General features: G+C 47.6%; 1 protein-coding gene across 1 annotated transcript in view; it reads right to left on the minus strand.

Moving 5' to 3' along the window:
• The window catches only part of LYPD6 (LY6/PLAUR domain containing 6), a 76681-nt gene that overhangs the window by 51730 nt on the left and 142 nt on the right, over positions 1-24809 (minus strand). The gene's annotated exons all lie outside the window — the stretch shown is intronic.

Consider the following 24809-nt stretch of genomic DNA (forward strand, 5'->3'; position numbering starts at 1 on the left):
GCCATCAGGCTAGTAACCCCACCCCCACCCCTCACCCTAACCCTAACCCTAGCACTAACCCTAAACCTAACCAGCCCCAACCCTAATCCTAACCCTAATCCTAACCTAGCCCTAACCCTAACTAATCCTAACCCTAGCCCTAACACTGTCCCTAGCCCTAACCCCGCAACAGCACACCAGCGGTTGAAGAAGTCAGGCAACCAAAGCAGGGGTCAGCCCCCCCCCCCAAGACGGGCCTCCAGCAGCTGACCCCACCCCAAACCCCTGTTACTAAGTGAAACATTTGTTAAGTGAGTTTTCCCCATTTTACAACCTTTCTTGCCAGAGTTAAGTGCATCACTGTAGTTGTTAAATTAGACAAACTGATGTTAAGTGAAAGGACGTTGGTCTTACCTGAACGTCTATTTTCTGATGGGAGGAGGGAATGGTCACACGTGGGCTTTATCACAGCCTGATTGGTCCAAGACTGAGAGGAAGTCTATAAATACCGGTGCCTGTCCATTGCTAGCCCAGATTCTCGAACAGGAACGGTACAACTGAAAACAAGAAACAACAACACAACAACCCCGGGAAACACCCCCCCCGGGTCCTCCCCCTGGCCCCAACAGACAGAACTCAGGGCGGGTTGTGACCATTCCCTCCTCCCATCAGAAAATAGACGTTCAGGTAAGACCAACGTCCTTTTTCCAGAGTGGGAGGAGGGAATGGTCACACGTGGGACATACCCAAGCTAAGGTCCCAGGGAGGGAGAACAGAAACTCTAGGGCCCAAGGGGAGCCTCCGCTGCCACCCCCTGTAGTACCCTACGACCGAAAGACGCGTCCGCGGACGCAAAAGCATCCAGACGATAATGTCGGATGAACGAGGTCGGAGAGGCCCAGGTAGCCGCCCGGCAGATGTCTTCAAACGGGGCCCTCGTGGCCCACGCAGCCGAGGTCGCCGCGCTCCTGGTAGAATGCGCCGTGATGCCCGACGGAACTGGCCGCCCTGAGGCCACGTAGGCCTCTGAGATGGCCTGACGCAGCCAACGGCCGATGGTAGCCGAGGACACCCTCGAACCCAGAGCTCCAGGCAGGAAGGAGATGAACAAGGCCTCCGACTTGCGGAAATCCTTGGTCCGCCGGAGGTAGATCCGCAAGGCACGGCGGACATCCAGCCGATGCCAAAGACGCTCCCTGTCCGTGGACGGACTTGGGCAGAAGTCGGGCAGGACGATCTCCTGAGCCCTGTGAAAGGGGGTATTTACTTTGGGGACGAATGCCGGGTCAAGGCGAAGGACCACTCTGTCCTGGTGAAAATGACAGAGGTCGTCCTTACAAGACAGGGCGCCCAGCTCGGATATACGCCGGGCGGAAGTGATGGCCACCAGGAAGACCACCTTCAGGGATAAGAAGCGCAAGTGCACCGAGCGGAGAGGTTCAAACGGGGCTCCCGTTAAGGCCTTGAGGACAAGCGGAAGATCCCACGTGGGGAATCTATGAACGGGGGGAGGCCTGAGATTTGCCGCCCCCTTGAGGAACAGCTTGACCAGAGGAGACTGGGAAAGAGAAGAAGACCCCGCCCCCCCCAAGACCGAGGACAGAGCCGCCACTTGGCGTCGCAAGGTGTTTTGCGAGAGCCCGTCCTCCAGGCCCTTCTGAAGGAAATCCAAGACGTTGGGGATGGTGGCTCTGTCGGGAGAGATGCCCTTGGGGGAGCACCAGCGGACGAACGCTGCCCAGGTGGAGTTATAAATGCGGGTCGTCGAGGGACGACGGGCCGCCTCGATGGTGCGAATGACCCCAGAAGACAGATGAGCCCCCCTTAGAAGCCGCCGTTCAAGAGCCAAACGGTCAGCTGAAGCCACTGAGGCTCTGGGTGAATCAGGGCCCCCTGCCGTAAGACCACCTCCCCTTGCGGGATCCTCCACGGGGAAGTCACCGACAGCTGAACCAGGTCCGCAAACCAGGGTCTCCTGGGCCAAAACGGGGCCACCAGAATGACCAAGGCCCTTTCCGTCACCACCTTCCTGACGGTCCCCGGGATGAGCGGAATGGGGGGAAAGGCATAGAGAAGGCCCGGGGGCCACTGGCTCCTGAGGGCATCCGTGCCCTCCGCCGAGCTGGACTGGAAACGGGAGAAGAAACGCGGGAGTTGTGTGTTCTCGGGAGACGCAAACAGGTCCACCCGGGGGGACCCGAACCGACGACAGATCTCCCGGAACAGCGACGGGTGGAGTTGCCACTCGCCGTTGTCCAGAGTTGCTCGACTGAGCCAGTCCGCCTGGACGTTGGAGAGTCCCGAAATGTGCTCCGCCACCAGAGACTGCAGGTGCTTCTCCGCCCATGACCCCAATCGCAGAGCCTCCAGCCAGAGGGCTCTCGAGTGGGTCCCGCCCTGACGATTGATGTGCGCCTTGGTGGCCACATTGTCCGTCAGGAGGAGAACATGACTCCCTTCCACCGAGGAGCGAAAGTGACTCAGTGCCAGACGTGCGGCCTTCAGCTCCAGCCAATTGATGTTGTGACGGAGGTCCGAGGCCGTCCATCTGCCCTGAGCCATCCGAGAGCCCACCAGGGCCCCCCACCCGAACAGACTCGCGTCCGTGGTGACGGTCACCCTGCTCGGCTCCCAGAACAAACACCCCCGCCAGATGGCCGGGGAGAGCCACCACGCCAGGGATGCACGGACTCCCGCCGAGATGCGGAGAGTCTGAAGGGAATTGCTCATTCGTCCCCTCTGATAGGGGATAAGCTCCCATTGAAGGGGCCGAAGATGGAGCCTGGCCCACGGGACAATCCCTATGCAAGAGACCATCTTGCCCAATAACTGCGACAGAGAGAGGATGGAAACGGAGCTCTTTGTGCGAACGCTCTCCGCCAGCCGACGAAGGCTTACCTGCCTCTCCTGAGACAGACGCACCTCCCCCAACTTGGAATCTATGACTGTCCCCAGATGCAGAATGCGAGTGGAAGGAGTGAGATGGCTCTTTTCGAAGTTTACCGAGAACCCCAGGGCCTGGAGGCTCCGAATGGTAAGCCGAAGATCTGAAACGGCCTGAGACCGGGAGCCCGCCTGAAGCAAGACATCGTCTAAATAACATTGGAGGCGGACTGGGACTGATCTCAGATGGGCCGCCAGAGCAGCCAGGACCTTTGTGAAGGTCCGCGGGGCCGAGGCCAGGCCGAAGGGAAGAGCCCTGTACTGGTAATGGTAGGACCCGTGGGAGAACCTCAAGAACCGGCGATGAGCGGGCAGGATGGGAATGTGAAGATAGGCCTCCGTGAGATCCACGGAGGCCAGGAAATCGCCTTTCCTGATGCCCTGAAGGATGGACTTGAGCGATGACATTTTGAACCGCCTGTAGACCAGAAACCTGTTCAGGCGCTTGAGGTCTAGAATTGCTCTCCAACCCCCCGTGCTCTTCGGGACCACGAAGAGATTTGAGTAGTGGCCCAGGCCCCGTTCCCCTGCGGGAACCGCCTCCACCGCTTGGATTTCGAGGAGGTGGGCGATCGCCTGACTCATCAGGCGGCGGCGCTCTCGACTCCGGGATGGAGGGAACGACCGAAAGAGATTTGGAGGAGTGGAGAGAAATTCTAACCTGAGCCCGTAACGAACCGTGGCTCGGACCCAGGCATCCGACGTGATCTCGTCCCACCGGTCCGCATAAAGAGCGAGGCGGCCGCCGATGGGATGACTCGGGTTCGAGTCACTTCCCCCTGCGGAAGGGACGGCCGCCTCCCCCACGAAAGGGCCGCCGAGCCTGGCCCTGGAAACGGCTCCTGTCCTGGAAGGGCTGCCCCAAGAACTGCCTGTCAGAAGAGAAAGAAGAGAAGCGCTGGTTATAGCCGAAGTTAGGGGCCCTATACCGTTGCCTACGGAAGGGACGCGACTTGCCCTCGGCCTTCTTAGCCGTGGAGGGGAGGACCTTCTTCTTGTCCTTATCCTCCACGAGGATGCGAGTAAGAGCCTCCCCGAAGAGATCGGGCCCCTTGAAGGGGGCAGCCGCCAAATCCCATTTCGCTTTGTTGTCCATTTGCCAATGGCGCAACCACAGGAGCCTACGGGAGGTGACCGAGGTGGCCAGGGCGCTAGAAGCAAACTTGACCGTGTCCAAGGTCGCGTCAGCTGAGAACTGACACGCTGCCAGAATCTTGACCAGATCCTGATGGATCCGGTCCTCCTGTATGGGAATGCGTGCCTGCAGCTTTTTGAGCCACATGACCGTGGCACGATTAAAGTACGAAGCTGAGGCCGCCGCCTTAATGGCCCACGCTGTGGCGTTGAAGTTCTTCCGCAAAGTAAGCTCCGCGCGCTTATCCTCCGGCTTCATCTTATCTGCCGCATCGCCCGACACCACCGGGGAGGAGGACACCAATGCGGCCACAGGGTTGTCAACCGTCGGGAGCTGAATGGCCTGAGCAAAGGTCTGCTCCACATTGTAATGCCAACGGTCGGTACTACCTGGAGAAGAGAAATTGGAAGGTTTAGCCCACTGGTCGGTCAGAACCTCTAGGAACAAGGGAGGGGCAGGGATCTCTTCCTTGTTGGTGGCCGTGGCAGAGAACATGACCATGTCGGGATCCCTTGGGGGGGGGCACAGAGGGATCCCCAGTTCCGACCTTGGTGGTGTGCCTCGCCTTATCCAAGAGAACTTTAAACAAGGCGGGCATAAATAGGACCTTGGAAGCCGGCTCCTCCGAAACAGTGGTATTCTCATCATCTGAGAATCCCATCTCCTGGGGTAACTCCCCCCCACCCAGGAAAGAAGCCTCACTGATCATGGAAGGGGAAGAAGCCCGACACTGAGCCCTGCCGAGCCCCCCATGCCTAGAATAAAGGGAGCCTTTGTCCCGCTGGGCAATGCCCCGAGTGATGGCTGCAGAAATAAGCCTCTTAATCCCTTCAGGGAGATTATCCAGATCCTCCACATCCCCAAAAGTGGAAGCCGGGCCCTGAGGGGCCAACCTTTGGGGGGAACAGGGGCCTCTGGACGTGCCCTCCAGAGGATCATCTATGGGGGATGGAGAACGCCCCCTCCTGGAGAAGGCCTGCGACCTACCAGGGGAGCTGCATGATGAAGCCGGGCTAAAACCCCTAAGTAGAGACCTTTCTGAAATGGGCCTAACAGGGGACCTGGATCTGTCCCTAGATAAAGGCTTGGAGGACTGGGCCTGCCTTTCTGCCCTGGCAAAGGTCCTTTCCAGCGCCCTATGGCGAGCTGCCTCATCCCTGGAGACAGAACTGGAGGGGCGCCTTGAAGAAAGGGATCTTCGAGAGGGAGCCCCCCTCCCCACCTCCTGATCCAAGGCCTCCTCACTCCCAGTAGGGCCTGCCCCTTGTCCCTGGGGAATCTCCGCTCCCTCGTCCATGCCCCACTCACGTGTCTGACGAAAGGAGCAGGAATCGGCCTCCAAAATCCCACCTGAGACCAGGGCCAGAAGCCTGTGGGGAGACCTAGGCTCAAGGCCTCTCACTAGGCCACACTAGGCCCCTTGATAAAGGCAAGGCCTCACGCACGTGGCAGCCTCCAAAATGGCCACCGGAACTCCGTGCGCGGGAGAAAAGGGCTGGAAATAATCACCAGCAGCCCAGCCAGGCTTCTAGCCGGCTTCACTTTAAAATTAGCAGGGAGAGCCACACGGCACACACACACGCTCTCCTCCCCCTGCTCTTTTGTCCCCAGGCAACACAAACAAAGGAGCCTGCAGCGAGGCCCCCTACGGAGCAATCAGCTGTAAGGCGGGCCGCTCGCTCCTCGAGGCTCGAAGCCACTTGTAACTTTTCTGCTGCAAAAAAAGGCTGCTTTTAAGCAGCTTAAAGGAGCCGCACCCCCGTACCCGGGGACAGGCGAAGGCTCCTGGCCTGCGGGGGGGGAAGACTAGTGCCCCACTGGGCCCTCCCCCAGCCGCCCGAGGCAGAGATCTGTCCCTTGGGGCCACAGCAGATCAATTTAGAATTTAAAGGGATTTAAAGTGCCCAATTATCCAAATAGGAATCAGATTGCATAGAACTCACCCAAAAGGAGAAAACGAAACAGAATCCTAACAAACTACTCTACAGAACTTGGACCAGACTGAGAGAGAATCTGGGCTAGCAATGGACAGGCACCGGTATTTATAGACTTCCTCTCAGTCTTGGACCAATCAGGCTGTGATAAAGCCCACGTGTGACCATTCCCTCCTCCCACTCTGGAAAATGTGGCTTCCTCATTGACTTTCCTTGTAAGAAAGTCACAAAAGGGGATCACGTGACTCCAGGACACTGTGAACATCATAAATATGAATCAATTGCCAAGTGTCTGAATTTTGATCTCATGAGACCATGGGGATGCTGTAATGGCCGTAAGTGAAATGTGGTCATAAGTCACTTTTTTTCAGTGCTGTTGTAACTCCGAACAGTCACTAAACCAGGGGTGTCAAACTCGATTACATTGAGGGCCACATCAGCATTGTGTTTGACCTCGGGAGGTGGGGGGGTAGCCAGCTATATGTCACTTGTGTCATGGGTGCCTGTGGTGGCCCCAGAGCTCTGCCAACAAAACTGGACTGTTTCCAGGGTGGCCCTGCAGGTCAGATCTAAGTACCCTCCCCCCGGGCCGGATCAGACCCCCAGGCCTTGAGTTTAACACGCCTGCACTAAATGGTTGTACCTGTATTGTACAGAGAAGGGACAGAAATTTTAGGCTCTAATTTGATCATAAGTCAAGGACTACCTCTAGAGGCAATTTTCACTGCTAAGCCCCTGTGTGATCCATATACTGATCTAAGCCATTGGTTTAAATAAACCATGCCTCAGTCAATGTGTAAGTGCCAACAACAGCTTGGTTCTAGAGCAGTGGCGTCCAACCTTTTGGGAAGCAGGGACCGGTTCCTTGGGAAAAGGGTTTTCAGACAAGAGGGGATGTGATTTCGTGTGCTGCTTGCATCCCACGGATGGAGCCTCACTTGTTTGCGCAGCCCAGTTCTGACATGCAGGGGGGGGGGGCTGTTCTAGAGCTTCACCACGTAATAGAATGATCTTTAGATCAAAAGTTCCAGGCCCACCAAAGTCATTTCCTATTCAAGCTGTACAGCCCACAGAACACTATCAAATGGATTTCTATCCAGAACAATCTTTAGAGCTGTAATTGGAGCCTCTGGCATAGAGGCATTATTTACCCATCAAGCATTACTTCAGTGATGAAGGAGTCATGCTTCCTAGCCAGGGAACCTAGGAATTTAGCAAGGAAGTCTATTCCTTGTTGAACAGTTTTTCAGCTAGACAAAAGTGGTGCCATTTAACATAAACATATTAAGCAACACAATTAACTAAGCGAAATAAAGAGGCCTTAACAATGCTTGTTAAGTAATTGGATGCTTCGGAAAGCTAATCAAGTGCAAACTAAAATCTTTTTTTAAAAATGTTTATCAAAATAAGTGTCCTTTACAGCTGAAGATGGAAAAAGAAGATGAACAAAGGAAAAGTAGAAAAAGAAATTGGCCCAACCTAACCCTGTATTTTTGAATGGAGTTCATAAGAAAGCCAAATTAACAATACAATCCTTTTCCTGGAATGTGAGAAAACTAGTGTTTTTTTGTATACTGATTCAGTATCTTATATACACTTCTCATAAATAAGCCTCTGTTCTCTTTGCTGGCAACTCTGGAATTAGGAAATATGCAGAACTTTCATCTCCATATCTTGGGTTTTAGTCCAGGTTTCATATAAAGGCACCCTGGGATAAGTTACTCTTTCTGTCAATAGCTTAAGGATAGAAGGGAGGCAAATTGCATTAACAGTTCCCAGTACAAATTCTTCTTTACTTTTTTCACCACCAAGCACACTCAATATCTTTTCGAATAGTCTCAAACTGCAAGTTTGCTTCTAGGTTCACCAACCCTTTGCGGTCGCCAAAGCTGGGGAATTGTGTACATGTTTGCTAAGAGAGTTCAGTCTGACTTCAACACTGGTGTGTACACAATTGTACTTTAAAGCTTCAGAACACCTTTATGTGAGCAAGGTGATGAAGCAAAAATGTAGAATATTTGTGCAACCATTATACATGTCCATTTTTTTTCAACAGGATGCAATGCATTATCAGCAATAGCCATTGTTTCAGGAGCTCTAAAACAGCATTTGTTTCAAAGTGTTTGCAGTGTGTATTCATTAAATGTTTGTCACATCAAAAGAAATGATGTAGGTCAACCTCTTAAGTACATCCACTACTTTAATCTTTACCCATGCCATGGACTTTGACAAGAATATACACAGATGTATTTAGAACAGAACAATTAGGGTACACTTGTATTAACTCTATTTTATTTAGCCTCCTTTAAAAGCTCCCTGTTGAACTGATTCAACAGCACTAAAATGTACATATTTTAGTATTTTAAGATTATTTATTCATAGTTGAAGTCAAAACAATTTTCATTTTGTGGATTTTATGTGCACTTAATCCCAATTGCTCTTGGCATTTTATAAAAGTATAAACATACAAGAGAATATTTTATATTTTTATATATTTCTATATATCTTGATAAAAGCTGTCCTAAAACTTTAAGATACACCAGTAATTGTGTGCGCGCACACACATGTGTGCATGTCTATCATATATTCCCTTGAAATGTGGGAGGGCTGCAGAAATACACTCCAAAGTTATGCTAATTGATTGGGGCTGATTACATCATAAAGCTTTTAGCCATTTTTATACACTGGGGAAGAGTGAGTAACTCTCCTTCATTGCACATAACTAATATGTAATTAATAAAAATTACATGATGTATCCATGGCAGCAAACCACAAGTCTCTTAAATCATTGAATGGTTTGCCAATCAACATTCCTGACACAATCTAATTTCACTAAGATATGAAGTATAATCAATGAGCCTATAGGGAATTAACTTGTATTTCTAACTAAATTGGACTTTGATCAATGTACAATGTCAATGTACCTTTATTGTGGCGTGCCTGGTGCTCTCTGAGCTTGGGAGTTTGCTTGCAGACATTTCATTACCCAACCAGGTAACATCATCCGTGCTAATGAAGGTGCGGTTTGCTCCCTCATTATATGCAGTAGGCTGCTTTGCCAATGTGTCAGTCCTCTCGGGCAAACCAGATAGGAAACACAAACAGATGAGCTAATTGTATTTTATTTTAAGATTACATGAACAGAATCTTGCATGTCTAAGAGGCAAATTTTTTGCTACCACTTTTAATCTCCCAATTAATTAGAGTGGGTCCTTCCTAAGTTTCCTCCTCTGAATGTTAAACCATTTCCCCACACCCCCACTAAAACTGGCAAGGCAAGCTACTGTATATAAATAGGGACCGAACATCACACTCACTAGTACTGATTATGTTACCTAGTCAAGTAATGAAATGTCTGCAACAAACAACAAAACTCCATGGGTACCAAGGACTCTACAGTTCAACCCTGGACTACATAGATTCTCTTGCATTAATGTATGCTTATTACTAAGGATTATTTTCTGTTTCCCTAGAATTCCAGTACCTTTGTATCTGAATAATCAAGAGTTTTCTTGAATGCTTATCATTAAGACTTTTACTTTGCAGTCTGTCTTACTTGAATTCCCATTTATTAAACAGTTAATAGTAAAGAAAAATAAATTGCAGATAAACGTTCACTAGATTAGGTAAATCCAAAAACAAAACAAAAAAGGATTGTTATCTTGTTTGAGGATCCTTTAGAAATGTTATGATCCATGTGGACATTTCTGTGCATCTTAGACATCAAAAGAAACAGCTAATATGGTGCAAAGCTATAGACCCATGATGGCGAACCTATGGCACGCATGCAAGAGGTGGCATGCAGCGCCCTCTCTGTGGGCACGCAAGTTGTCGCCCCAGTTCAGATCCACCGTGCATGCGCACACCTCCTGCCAGCCAGCTGGTCTTTAGGTCTCTGCTACACATGCAGGAGGGCATATTGCATTTGGGGGGTTCACATGTGCGCTTTGGGCATTCGGTTCGGAAAAGATAAGCCATCACAGCTATAAACTAAGCAGGAAATCTTATGTGAAAGTATCTTAGCTATGTCTGCAGATATCTTGCATCCCCAATCATCGATCAATGCTGAATATGAAATTCAACAATCCATTACATCATGATACAATATTTTTTTTAAATTAGCTAATTATAGAAAACTGATCTATTATTTGATACACCTCTGTTGTTGTTTAATTTGGCAGGCACATGTCTGTCTGTGTGACTATTGCTATTAACAATGTAGTTCTAAGAACAAAATTCCTCCCACTCTGTTTCCCAAATACTACATATATTGGAAATAAGAGGTCAGTATGAGTAGCATCAAGAATTAGGCTATTGATATGAGAAGCACTATAGAAGAAGACCAGCCATGTATTTCTGGTTTCTGCCAACACTGTTGATGTAATAAGAGAATATGTATGACAACTAAAAAAAGTAGGAGGAGGAAGGAGTATTAGGTATGTTTGCCACCTTGAGCTATTTATAAAACTAATAAAGGAGGGATTAAAGTCATCTTTTTAAAGAATCCAACTATGCCCACACTTGTAACCTGTTTGCACAACATTCATTTTGCACTGGATTTCAGAGGGGCAACAGGTAAATGGAAAAAGGGAAATACTTTTGTACAAAGGTAAGGATGCTTTAGCTGAAGCAATAACTTTTTTCACATCTGTATGCTTGGTGCTACTGGATCCCAAACACATCCCTAGTTTATGGTAATTCCCACTTGTTAAAGAAAATGTGATGATGGTATGGGCAGCTATGAGGTAGAATTATTAAACATAATTTAAAAAGCTTCAGAAGCAGCAGAACATAAATATAGAAATGTTAAAACAAATGGTCTTCAGGTCATCATGAAATATGCACCATACAATCTAGAACTGTCAGAAAAAAAATAAAATCCAGGGGAAACTTGAAACTCCAGAAAGGATAAGGAATCTAAATTCTACTAGAGAAATAGTAGGATTGTATCCAGCGTTGTTTTCAGTCAAGGACTCACTTACAAACTTTGAAACTTTTTGCCATGTAATGAAACAATTGTAGACAACTATTCAAAGACAGATTGTTCAATGGAGCTATAAACAATTCATTGAGTTTTTAACTATTCATAGTCCTTGAATTGCAATCCTAATAGCACTGGGCTGCCCTTGAAGAGTGTTCGGAGACTGCAGTTGGTCCAGAATGCAGCCGCGCAAGTGATATCAGGTGTACCTCGGTACACCCGTGTTACACCTATCCTCTGCGAGCTGCACTGGCTCCCTATTAGTCTCCGGACACACTACAAAGTGCTGGTGATTACCTTTAAAGCCCTACATGGCACTGGACCTGGATATCTGAGAGACCGTCTCCTGCTACACACCTCCCAACGTACGATAAGAATACTAGCGCGGGAAATATGAACGCGTGTATAAAGGACTCCTTTCCTGATTGGTTCCCGGGCGGAGCCGGTTCAATCTTCACCCTGATTGGTCGAGCTACTCGACGCCCCATTGGCTCCTCGTTCAAACCCGGGGGTATAAATGTTTGGCGCGAACCACGCCACGTTGAATCGCAGTTTACTATGAGCTGAATAAAGTCACTTCCTCATACTTTCTTGTCGCGTCCTTCCCTTCGCTCCAAGATACAAAACTGGCGACGAGGATGGGATTCCGATTCCCGCGACCACGGAGAAGAACAGCCAGCTGCCACCGCGTCTGAACCAGCTAGCACGCTATCTTCAGGCTGAGAACGCCGGCAGCGAACGCGAAGTTTTCTCCGTCCTTCCTCTCTCTTTCTCCGGCTCCACACCACGATGGCGTCATCGCTTCCTCCTTTCGCGCCATTCGGCGGAGCCACCGGAGAATCATGGGACGGGTTCATGGAGCGGTTCGAGTGCTACCTGATCGCCTCGAAAAACCAGGCTCAGACCGACGAGGAGAAATGCAGTTTCTTCCTGTCCTGCTGTGAGCCGTCCATGTTCGCCTCTGCGAGAGCCCTGGCCGCCCCGAGGCCAGCCTACAAACTTGGGTGGGCCGAGCTGATGTCCAGGCTGAGGAACCACTACGCTCCTTCACCCTCTCTGTTTGCACGCCGTTTCGCTTTCCGCCGCCGAGTGCAAAGGGCCAACGAATCCATTAGCCATTTCCTAGAGGCTTTACGCACCGTGGCCGCCCAGTGTGATTTCGCAGACCTGGAGGAGAACCTTGCGGAACAGTTTGTGTGCGGGGTCCGCGACGCACATTTACGCGGCCGATTACTCCGGAATCACAAGATTACCCTGATGCAAGCCGTGGAGATAGCGCGGGCAGCCGAACTCTCCGAACAATCCACGGCCGACATGGAACGCCTCCAGCTAAACCCCCCCGCACAAACCGCCGCGGGGCCACCCACCCAGACGAACCTCGTCGACGATCTCTCCCCTGCCGAAGACGAGGAGGAGGAGGAGGAGGAAATCGTCGGCCAGATGAGGATGCAGCCGAAGCAGAGGCCACCCCAGCAACCGCCGGCGCCCGTTCAGCCAGCCTCAAACGCACCTTGCCGCGGATGTGGCGGCCGCCACAGCCGCGCAGCCTGCCCGTACCGCTCTGCCGTTTGCCGCCGCTGCCGAGGAGAAGGGCACCTCGCCAGAGTATGCCGGGCTCCCCTGCCAGCCCCGTCGTTCATGCAGCCCAGCAACCAGCGCCCGGCGCCGCAACGCCGCCAGCAACCGCGTCCCGTGAGGCGCACCGAGGACTGCTACTCAACCTACCAGCCCTCCAGCGCCGACTGCGTGGTCTACCAGGCATCCCACGTTCCCGCTGGCCACCGGAAAATAAGCACCGCCGTCCGGCTCGAAGGTCAGCTTTGCCAAATGGAGGTGGACTCCGGTTCATCCCGTTCTCTCCTATCTTGGGCTTTGTTCTCCCGCCTTTGCCCCGGGGTTCCCCAGAGAAAGCTGCGCCCCGCCGGGGTCTCCCTCCTAGACTACCAGGGGAATGGGATCCCCACAGCTGGGATATACCACATCCGGGTGGAATACGGGAATTTTAAAGGGAAACTCCCAGTTTTAGTCGTTAGGAACAACCTGCCCGCTCTCCTGGGGTTGGAATGGTTCCCCGCCTTGGGCCTCACCATAGAAGGGGTACACAGGGTAGTTCCCCTCCCCGTAGATAGCGTCCTAGACGAGTTCTCAGACGTGTTCGATGGGAAATTGGGTTGTTACAAGGGTACCCCCATTTCCCTCTGCCTCGATCCCCAGGTCGCTCCCGTTAGACTAAAGGCACGCAGGGTCCCTTTCGCATTGAGAGCAAAGGTAGACGCGGAACTTGATAAGCTTATTGAGCAAGGGGTACTCGAGCCCGTAGATCACGCCCGTTGGGAAACCCCCATAGTCCTCCCGGTCAAACCCGACGGATCGGTGAGGATATGTGCCGACTACAAGTCGACCATCAATTTGGCCCTGCAGGCAAACCCGTATCCGGTTCCCGTAGTGCAGCACCTACTCCACTCGTTAGGACAGGGCCGCATTTTCGCCAAGCTAGACATGGCTCAGGCCTACCAGCAGCTTCCCGTAGACGACGATGCGGCTACAGCCCAGACCATCGTCACCCACCGCGGGGCCTTCCGTTGCCGCCGCCTACAATTCGGCGTCTCGGTCGCCCCTGGGATTTTCCAGAGCCTCATGGAGCGGCTGCTCCACGGGCTCCCAGGCGTCGTTCCTTACTTCGACGACGTCCTGGTCGCAGCCCCCAGTCACTCGGAACTCCTGAAAACACTGCGGGAGGTCCTCACACGTTTTAGGGAGGCAGGACTGAAATTAAAGCGCAGCAAATGCGAAATTGCTGTTCCTAAAGTCGAATTCTTGGGGTTCCTCATTGATGCACAAGGCATCCACCCCACTCCTTCCAAAGTTGCCGCCATCAAAAACGCACCCGCACCCACCTCTAGGGCGGAAGTACAGGCCTTCCTGGGGCTTTTAAACTTCTACGCCCCTTTTATCCCCCACAAGGCGTCACTAGCTGAGCCGCTACACCGACTACTGGACCGGTCAGCGGCCTGGAAATGGGGTAGCCGTGAAGCACACGCGTTCGCGGCTATAAAGGATATTTTAACTTCATCGGCAGTCCTAATCCAGTACAGCGATAGGATGCCTCTAACCCTGACTTGCGACGCCTCCCCCTATGGCGTAGGGGCGGTTCTGAGCCACATCCTCCCGAACGGCTCAGAAGCCCCCATAGCTTTCTATTCCCGGACACTCTCCTCCACGGAGCAGAACTACAGCCAAATCGATAAAGAGGCCCTGGCTGCAGTCTCCGGCATTAAGCGGTTCCATGACTACCTCTACGGTAGGAATTTCACCCTGGTCACGGATCACAAGCCTCTCCTGGGGCTGCTGGCGGGCGACAAGCCAACTCCCCCCATTTTGTCCCCCCGCATGACTCGGTGGACGGAGTTCCTAGCAGCGTATTCGTATACGCTGTTATACCGTCCGGGCAAACAGCTAGGGCACGCAGACGCTCTAAGCCGTTGCCCTCTGCCAGAGACGGACACAGCCCACGTGCCCGCGCTCTCTGTTCTGTCCATCGCCGAATCCGACCTCCCCGTCTCGGCCGCGGACGTTGCAGCCTACACAAAGGCTGACCCCGTCCTATCTCAGGTTGCTTCATGGGTTTTGAGGGGGTGGCCCACGGAAAAGGTAGCGGAAGAATTCCGCCCATTTAAAGTGCGACAAGCCGAACTCGCCCTTCACGGGGGGTGTCTTGTCTGGGGGGATAGGGTAGTGATCCCCACAGCCCTGCGGGCACGAATCCTGCCTGCACTCCATAAAAACCACCCAGGCATAGCGCGAATGAAAGCTTTAGCCCGTAGCTATGTGTGGTGGCCCTTGCTAGATTCCGAAATCGCAGATTATGTAGGTCGATGTAGAATATGCCAAAATTCTAGGCCGAATTCCCCCACAGCCGCTCCTCGTGAGTGGGAAATCCCTAGAGGCCCATGGTCCCGTTTACATATTGATTTCGCCGGTCCCTTTCACGGCCGAAACTTTATGATAGTGGTAGACGCTTACTCTAAGTGGGTGGAGCTGGTAATCATGACCTCCACCACAGCGGAGAGTACAGTGAGGGCCCTGCGTAAGATGTTCGCTACCCATGGGTTACCAGATGTGATAGTGTCCGATAATGGGCCCCAGTTTACCTCCACCACGTTCCAAGAATTCCTGGCCCAGCAAGGAATCAGACACGCGGCCACAGCCCCCTATCACCCAGCTAGTAACGGCCGGGCGGAGCGCGCAGTTCGCTCAGCGAAAGAAGCCTTGGGCCGCATGGGCCAGGGCGACTGGCAAGAGAGAGTGGCGGCTTACCTTTTGAGCCAGCACTCCATACCCTGCCCAACGACTAATAAAAGTCCCGCGGAGCTCTTGATGGGTAGGAGATTGCGAACACCCCTAGACAGACTCCATCCACTTTACGCAGGGGATCTGCCGAGCAACCTGGGGGCCCTCCCTTCCCACGCGTTTAAGTTAGGGGATCCTGTATGGGCCCGCTCCTTTTCTGGGGATCCACGGTGGGTTCCTGCAACCATCACAGCCCTGACTGGCCCCTGTTCCTTCAGGGTCGGCCTGGCCGACGGAATACAATGGAGGCGCCACGTGGACCAATTAAGGCGTCGTCTTCCCGCGGAAACAGACGGCCCAAGTTCCTCTGACACCCGCTCTCAGCCGGAGCCACCTTCGTTGACTCTTTTCCCCACGGACCGTTTCCAACCGGGGAACGGGAGACAAGCCGATGCGAACTTTCCGAACAGGCGCACCTCACCCGGCTATTCCATTCCTCGAACCTCTTATCGAGACTCTGAACCTACACCCCTACCGGACTGCACGGAGCCGTTACCGGACACTCCGGCCACCACAGAAACACGGCCCCGGACAGACGAACTTCGGGCACGGGACCCGGGGCCAGCACTCTCTCACGGGACCGCACCGCAGGTTCACCGCCCCACCACAGACACGCCTCCGCCGGCGGGCCCCCCCCCGCCGACGGCCGCCGGGGAGCCACGAAGATCGGGACGAGAACGCCACCGTCCCGCCTACCTACAAGACTATGTTTGCCCTTCCTAAAGGAACTCTTTGACTGGGGGGGGAGGGGTGTTGAATACTAGCGCGGGAAATATGAACGCGTGTATAAAGGACTCCTTTCCTGATTGGTTCCCGGGCGGAGCCGGTTCAATCTTCACCCTGATTGGTCGAGCTACTCGACGCCCCATTGGCTCCTCGTTCAAACCCGGGGGTATAAATGTTTGGCGCGAACCACGCCACGTTGAATCGCAGTTTACTATGAGCTGAATAAAGTCACTTCCTCATACTTTCTTGTCGCGTCCTTCCCTTCGCTCCAAGATACAAAAATAGGCCTCCTCCGGGTGCCGTCGGCCAGACAATGCCGGCTGGCGACCACTCAGGGGAGAGCCTTTTCTGTAGCTGCTCTGGCTCTGCGGAATGAGTTACCAGCAGAGATCCGGACCCTTCCCACCCTTGCGGCCTTCCAAAAAGCCACCAAGAGCTGGCTGTTCTGGCAGGCCTGGGGTTGCTGACTCAAATCAGGTTCAACCCCCAATTAAACCGAATGCATGTTGGGTTTTTAAACTGTTTGTATTGTTTATATCTTCCCCTGTGTGTTATTTTATTCATTCATATTTGTAAGCCGCCCTGAGTCCCCCGAGATTGGGTGGCATATAAACCTATTAAATTGTGAATTGCGAATTATTGTAAATTGTGACAGTCATGCAGCAAGTTACCCTTATGACTGACTTCATTTTATGAATTTTTTTACAGCAATTGTTAAGCAAACTCCACATTGGTTAAAGAAGACAATTGTTCACAAGAGATTGATTTTTCCCAAAAAAATGGAAGTAGATGCCAGGTTTTGGCAAAAACATCATAAAACACAGTCACATGACTGTGGGATTCTGCAAATGATCGTAAATGCAGGCTAGTTGCCAAGTGTCCAAAATGAGGTCACATCACTGCAGGGAGTGGAGGTGGCCATCAGACCTTCAGAACCAAGCACCCCTGGGGAAGACCATCATAACTTTGGACAATTGCCAAATAACCAGTCACAAGTCAAGGACTACCTGAAAATGATTTCAAGCTTCTAACTACGGTGGAAGAAGATTCATTTTGACAGTTTCAGGAATCTTAAAGAAAACTATTCTTAGAAGCCACTGCAGTCAGATTAAGTACTTGCAAAGAGACTATTTCTTTTAAGCTTGTATATTTTGGTCATTTGTGCCTTTCTTGTTATATAATCTATAATTGTGCATAACTCTATGAATTATGTACTGTTCAAGTATGAAATTGGATAGAGAAAAGAGCAGCACAATAGAGATGCACAAACTTTTCACAGTAAACATTAATTGGATACAGCCTTGTCGAAATTTCATGCCACCAATCAACTACAGAATATTTCTTTCAATATTCTGGTAACTATGTAGAAAATATTGCCTGTAATTTAAAACTTGTTTTATTGGTTCCATCTTACTACCAGAGAAGGGTGGGTTGATTGGAAAATAGGACCAGGCCTCTACTATGGCCAAACCCTGATCATTGGATTTCTTCCCTAGAGAAACTATATTGGTCCTTCCTTGTTTAGCTTGAGGCGAGCCATTAATATTCTGTTTCATACTTGAATAATGTTTCATACTGGTTTTTACTACTTTTTTATCATGTTATTTGAAGCAAGATTCTTCAATATATTTTAATCTGTATGTAACCTTAGAAGAACCTTACACAGCAGTTTGAAAGCAGGTAAAAAATGCAAGTAGAAAAATAGGAATCACCTTTGGTGGGAAGGTAACAGCGTTCCATGAGCCTTCGGTGTTTAGTCATGCTGGCCACATGATCACAGAGACTTCTTCAGACAGCGCTGACTCTTCGGCTTTGAAACAGAGATGAGCACCGCCTCCTAGAGTCAGGAATGACTAGCACATATGTGCAAGGGGAACCTTTACCCTTACCTACCCTTAGAAGGCTTATTTGGGCTAAGAAGGAACTAACATTCTTATCCAATTAATTTAAAAACAATGTTGTTTGGGTTTTGATCAGTAAGAATCAAATAATTCTATAGACTGCCATAGCTGAAGAAGCAGAGAGTAGGTAGAAATGGGACAAAATGTTTTGCACATTAATTTAATTTGCTCCATGTTCCTCATCTGTGGACCTTTTCAGGGGCTTAGTAATCATTTCTCTCTTCGTTTCCTTTTAGCTGCTAGTCAAAACAAATATTTTGTTTGCTGATTGTTAAATATATTCCTGAAGGTGAGCCTTCAGGAAGCTTACTAGCATAGTGATGGGTCCAGTACCTTAGGCTGAGTATAGGAACAACTGAGCATTTAAATACTTTTTAATACCTTTAGGCCACTTTGCATGGCACTCAACACACCCAGCAAATAAACAAGGTTTACAAGAATTTAACATTCTAACCGCAGTCCTCATAAAATACAGAAATACTCTAAAACTTCAGAACTCATTTTTAAGAATGCCTAGAGGATTTATTTCATGAAAAAAAATTAAAATGTACATAATATTATGCCAAATGACTTGGTTTATATGCTGGAGATACTAGAACAATTTTCTAATGCTAATGCCAAATGAAACATTTGCCAATTGCATTACAGATTGTATGTTGTGGATAAAAAGTATATCCACGGTATCAACTGCCATCATGAGAGATCTGCCTGGTAAAGTACGTGTAAGTATACAGGGTGTAAAAAGTGTGAAAGTGTACACAAATTTGCACTTAAACAAACTGGATGTAACAATTGCACTTAGCAACAGCACTTAGATTCTATACCGCTTCACAATGTTTTACAGCCCTCTCTAAGCCGTTTAGAGTCAACATATTGCCCCCAACAATCTGGGTCTTCCTTTCCATCCTCGGAAGGATAGAAAGCTGAATCAATCTTGAGCCTGTCAGGCTCAAACTGCAGAGTTAGCCTGCAATTCTAACCATTGGGTCACCATGGCTCCTTATCCATTGTCCAATGACAATGTAAATGCATAATGAAATTATTTACGGCAAACCCACCATATGGAATAATGTATACAGTTTCAATCTTCTCTAGGGTTGCCTCATCATTGATTGTGGAGAGGTACTGTAGTTCTTCCTAGGTGGGATGAATAAAGGAACCTGAGAGTATATGACATGTATATCATATATTGTATATACATTGTATAATCCTAATCAAGTCACCAATGCCATGAAACCCAGTTAAAGCAAGTAGGCATGATATTCAGCAGCAGTGATTCAGAAAGACGCTGGAGGCAAATGATCACTTTAGAGACAACAGCAAAGGCATGATTTCATACTGAGTAGAAAGCAGTAATAAACAACTCCTGTATTTTACCATGGAAACTATAAGGCTAGACAATATGAAATACCCGACAATATAGTGCCTGATGATACTCAGTTAGGATGTCATTTAAACTGTAGTTGAGGAAGAGTTGAGGATGTTTCAAAGCATTATTGGTGTTTAGCACTGATTAAATTAAAACCTTCCAGATGTCTAAAAATGCAAAGCTGAAGAATTACAATGAGAACACAGAATGTAAAAAAACATGAATAGGGGAAAACTCAAGACAAGAAAAGGTAAACATCAGTTGCACAATGGACTGGACTTGAACATTCTTGGTTGGAAGAACATAGTGATTACTCAGCACATAAAAAATAAGGAAGCTACCATATTGTTTCCCTAGTCAGAATGGATATAGCAAGGACAGTACTTGACAATAATATCAGACTTCAGTGTCAACCTTTTAATATCATGATTATCTAAGTTTATCCTCCAAAGATTAATAGAGAAAAGTAGGAGGAGGATGAATTTTTTCTGGTCAAGTTGAATCTGAAATCAACACAACATGTTGATTTGCTGCTCAGGCTTGAAGAATACCACAGTTGAAAATGTTAAGTAGGAAAACAAACTTGGAATGTACAGTCTAAGAAACAGAAATGAAGCAAAATAATGATTACAGTTTCCTGAAATTACGTTTTCCAGTAGCAGAAAAACTTCATTTTTCAATCACAATATTTTTCCAACACATTTTTAATTTTAAGACTATATGCTAGCAATAACACAAAATAGACAATAGCGAGTTTTTCAAACTTCACCATAAAAACATATAACGTTCATAAAGGACTAGACTGGGAGAGAATGTCCTAAAGAAAATCTATTTGTGTAGCTGGTTGGACGCAGTTTCAATGATACCATATGAGTAGCAGAAACATATCTAGGAAACAAAAGGAAAGTTATGTTCTTTTCTCTTCCCTTTATTTTTATTGTTTGATCTCACAGAAAGAATTCATGCTTATAAGTCTTGTTCAAACAATACAATATAAAGGCTGTGTTAACCATTAAATGCTCCTTGTACATTGAATAATTAAGTTCAATTAACAGATATACAACTGGTGCAAAACCACAACAAATAAACTTCAGCATGAAGAGGAAAGCAGTACAGTAATTATTTTTTGAATAAATACCTTCAGGATTTTTGAAACCTACAATAACATCTGTTTTTTATCTCTTTGTCAAGTCAATTTCTGAAGCTTGGTGCCCTCTGCTAGCTTAAAAGGCTGTCAACACTCAGGATGGATAATTTTATTTGGTCCATATTTTTAAATAAAATACCTATTTTTGCAACTCATAAGCTAGTATGTGATGAGAACATATTTATTCCACAGAACGAAAATTCAACTTGAAATTCATACAAAAATGGATGAATTAGAAAAGGCTGAATGAAAAAATTGGATGTTAATAGAGTCTCAACATGTGTCAGATTACATTATAACACTAAATTGTACCCATTCAAACTGTGACAGCATTAACATCCTACTGTCTTTCAAAGCCAATTGAATAATTCTCTCTAATTTCAATTGTGTAAACTTTAGATTGCATCCAATGATGTCCAGGGATTAGGAGAGCGCATTTATGCCTGCCTAAATTGCATAATATTCTAGAGATTACCCAGAATTTAGGATAGATTTGGGGGAACCAATAAAGCCGCAGTGAGTAGGTAGCTGATAACCTGCTGAAGTGTAAATGATTTGTTATTAGCACAAAAATACACACACAAAAAAGATGTAAAAACGTACGCGCTCCCAGGTATACAAGCCCTGGAGCATATCTAAACTCCTAAGGGTCATTTTATATTCCTCAACCCAGACCTTCATTCATAAAAGTTCTAATCTTTTTGATAAATGAGACATTATATCAACAACGGCACCATAAACTCTGTAAAGCTATGGTGCTGCAGTCACCACTCTATATTTTTATAGACTTGTTTTATCGAAAACATTATATTCTTGTACAACATTCAATAATGCCGGACATTTCCAGCAAGACTGCAAATCACGGAAGCACATCCTCAGACATGATTCTGCAAACATAAATTCAGTTTCCAAGCTCCTGATGAATCCAATTAATGGTGTTCCACCAGCATGATAATCAATTCCAAAGCTGTTCTAAAAAATGAATTAGAAATGGATCACTGGATGTTTTGTAACATATTGGCAGGGTTTCTTATGCTCAAATGCTAATCATCAAAGGTCCCTCAGTTGTCTGCCCCCTCCTCAGATAGACAGTAATTGTTAATGTCCTTGATCTGCAGTAACTCATACGTAACTTGGCACAGTGTATATTAAATGGAATGCAATCAATGAATGAGTTCACCCCCTTAGCCAGAGTTCGCCCCCCAATTCTGTACCTCATTCTGACTGTTTACACGATTGAAGCAGATCCTGCAAACCCACGACCTGTCCAAATCTGATATATACTCAGCACACATTGCTCTTAACCATTATGCTACTACCCACAAACCTTCCAAGCTAATCAAGTAGATGTACTGACTGCAAGCATCTGAATTACTTCATTTGACTTCAAAATATGAATCACCTGCACTGAATGGAGCCTTTTTTATATATGCTGTCAGATGGTACCGAACAGGTGGTGTGATGCCAGTTTTATAATAGCTCCCTTAAATCTGTCATAGGAGAGATGGTAAAGCAGAAAGAGTTTTTGAGAAATAGGGCTTGAAAATATATCCTCAAAATGTTTTTATTTTAATGGCTCATCCTCAGCTCCCGTGTCACAAAGTGGTTGTGCTAGCCGCTCAAAAAAGATATGACTTCCCACTGCTTTCATTTCATCGTTGCGGCAGCTGAAGTCAGCTTCATGTGTTCTGGAAGGAAGGGGTATTTCCCCTCCTATCCTAATGCAGGTCTTCCCCAAAGACAATGTAAAGGAGATGGAGGAGGAGCCTTGAGGTTATGGGGTCAAGGTTGAGGCTACCTTGGCTCCATTTGGTCTGGCGGAACCACTATGGGATGATTCCCCCCTGTACAGTCACTGAACATTGAGTCTTCATGGCCATTTAACTTCGAGAAAGACATTTTCATATGAATCTGGGTTCAATTTTTGGTCCAAATTGACTTTAAAAAAAAAAAAAAACCTTTCTGGAAGACTAACATGCAGACGGCTATTCCTGTGAAACTAATTCACCGATGCTATCATTTGCAGGTCATTTGGACTGCTGCAAGTTGAAATTCTGATTTCTGTAAATAGGCTTCCAATGTAAGAAAACACAAGCGATAAAATTGTAAAGCTAAATAAATAAACAAACACACAAGCATTACCCAAGGCAATCCAAAAGATACTGCCAGGCTCAAGCCTAGAGATGAGATAGTGAGAACCAATCGAGTTCAATCCTTTATTTGCTTATAGCTACTAGATAGAATCTTTCAAATACTAAAACTGTAACCTACTGGATACATCCTCAGAAATTCTAGGGCGGGGCTACCCCAAAACTCTTCTCCTCCACTCCAGCCTGGAACTGCGCAGTCTCTTGATCCAAATCTCTTTCTGGGAAAGCTTTGAGTTGGCCAAATCCCCTTTTGATGCTGCAGGTGCACATTCCATCAGATACTAAGCTATGATTGTGAATAAGCATCAATTCTTGTATTTTCAAGGATTAATCTTTAAAAACAAAGATTCATCCTACTATGATTCGTTCTTTTGGGGGGGGGGTTACTGTCAGATTCCAAGAGGAACTGCCTTTCCCAGGCTGATATGAAGTCATCCAATTATTCTTGGATAATCCTATATAAGGAATTGTTCATTTACTGAAAGCATACAGCTTTGATGTTTGATAAAACTTCACATCCAATGCTGATATTTAAACATGGCAAAATGGAATTCGGGATGGAATATGCAGCTTTACCTTGATTAATTACATGTGTAATTTTTATGGCAATTAGCATCTGTTTAAATCATTAGGGTAGGCCTCTATGAGGAAATGTGCATGTAAATGAAGACTAGTAGTTCAGGTTTATGCAGGTGTATTCATAGCATCAAAGGTGCTCACCCTCACATAAATGTGCAAAAAAAATCTACCTGTACAATATATGACTCTGCTGTGAATGTTGTGTTTTATTTTTCCTTATATCACCATTCTCAGCTCATGGTTCAAGAGCAGTTAATAGTCCACATTTATACAGCAGAAATTTTCTCATGAAAACGCTCAATATAATAAATATAATCTTCCAATTTAGATTATTGGGTGTCAGCCTTTCACACCATACAAGATTTCAATATCTACACTCAACGTTTCACATACACTTCACAAGCAGAAACACAAAAATCTCATGGAATTTAGGGTAATGAACTTTTTAGTAAACGTTTTTAAAATTGATTTTTTTTTTAGATATCACCTCCAAGTGGGCGTTATTTGCACTGCCAGCTGCTACCTGGTAGTGGATCTCAAAGGGGGTCTGATGGTGTTGTGCTCTACATAAAAACTGGGAACTGATACCTGAAATGATCTTTACTGCATGAAACACTGCTTAAGGTAAAAACATTTTGAATGCATTTGTTTCTCACAGAGTACAAATATATGTTCGCTTTCAAAAATTAAATCCCCCTCCATTAAACTCTAGAAAGAAGGGATGGAATTACTAGGGGGAGGGGGAATTAACACCCATTCAAATATTTGAAACAAAACATATTAATATGGGATCTACGTTTACATTCACCCGACAGATGAACCGCCCAGTTAAAATAAGTTTAACAAGGTTCCGCAGCCTTAACGTAATGCAAAGCTTGCACCATTGACCCAAAACTGGCTTAAACCCAAGTTCTTCATCTGTGCTCTCATACACGCGAACAGTAAAACCCGATCGTTCGTCTCTAGCGATTTCCGACGCACTAATATCAATAAAGGCTGGCCACATACAGGAATACAGCCGCGTGTTAAAGATCCACCCTTTTAAACTTTAAACCTCTGGATCTTTTTTTTTTTTTACTTCTCAGACCCACGCTAATTCCTTATCCGGGCTTTGGATAATGTTCTGCAGCCACGGAGAAAAGAAAAGTTTTTTTTTCTTTTTTAACTTTTAAATCGCCGATCGGTTTTTTAAAAAAAGGAAAAGAGGAGAGAGAATTCCTCGCGTGAACGCATCTCGCTGCTGTGATCGGCAGCGTCTCAAACTTGCCCCGAGCAAGCGAGCCTTTTCTCTTTCCCGACCCTTCAAACCTCGCCCGGGGGCAGAGCCCTTGGGCCACCCTCCCTTGCCACGGACACTATTACAAGCAGGAATCCAATGCCCAGCAGGAGGAGGGAAGCGCCCCGCTCTTGAGCAGCGCCTTTGGACGTGCCAACTATGCCCCCGAAGGCAAAAATAGAAATATTTTTTTTAAAAATTCATCTGTTGCTGCAGATCGCGCTGGGAACGCAGCGCTCAACAAAGCCTAAGTCCGGGGTTCAACGCCGAGCGCCCTCACATCCTTCACCTTCCTCTGCTCTCAGGCTGGTTTTTAGAAAAAGACGAAAAGAGGAGCGA

Source organism: Thamnophis sirtalis, unplaced genomic scaffold, assembly GCF_051295495.1.
Source record: "Thamnophis sirtalis isolate CommonGarterSnake01/CBP01778 unplaced genomic scaffold, rThaSir2_p1.2 scaffold_1, whole genome shotgun sequence".
In the NCBI taxonomy this organism is placed as follows: Eukaryota; Metazoa; Chordata; class Lepidosauria; order Squamata; family Natricidae; genus Thamnophis; species Thamnophis sirtalis.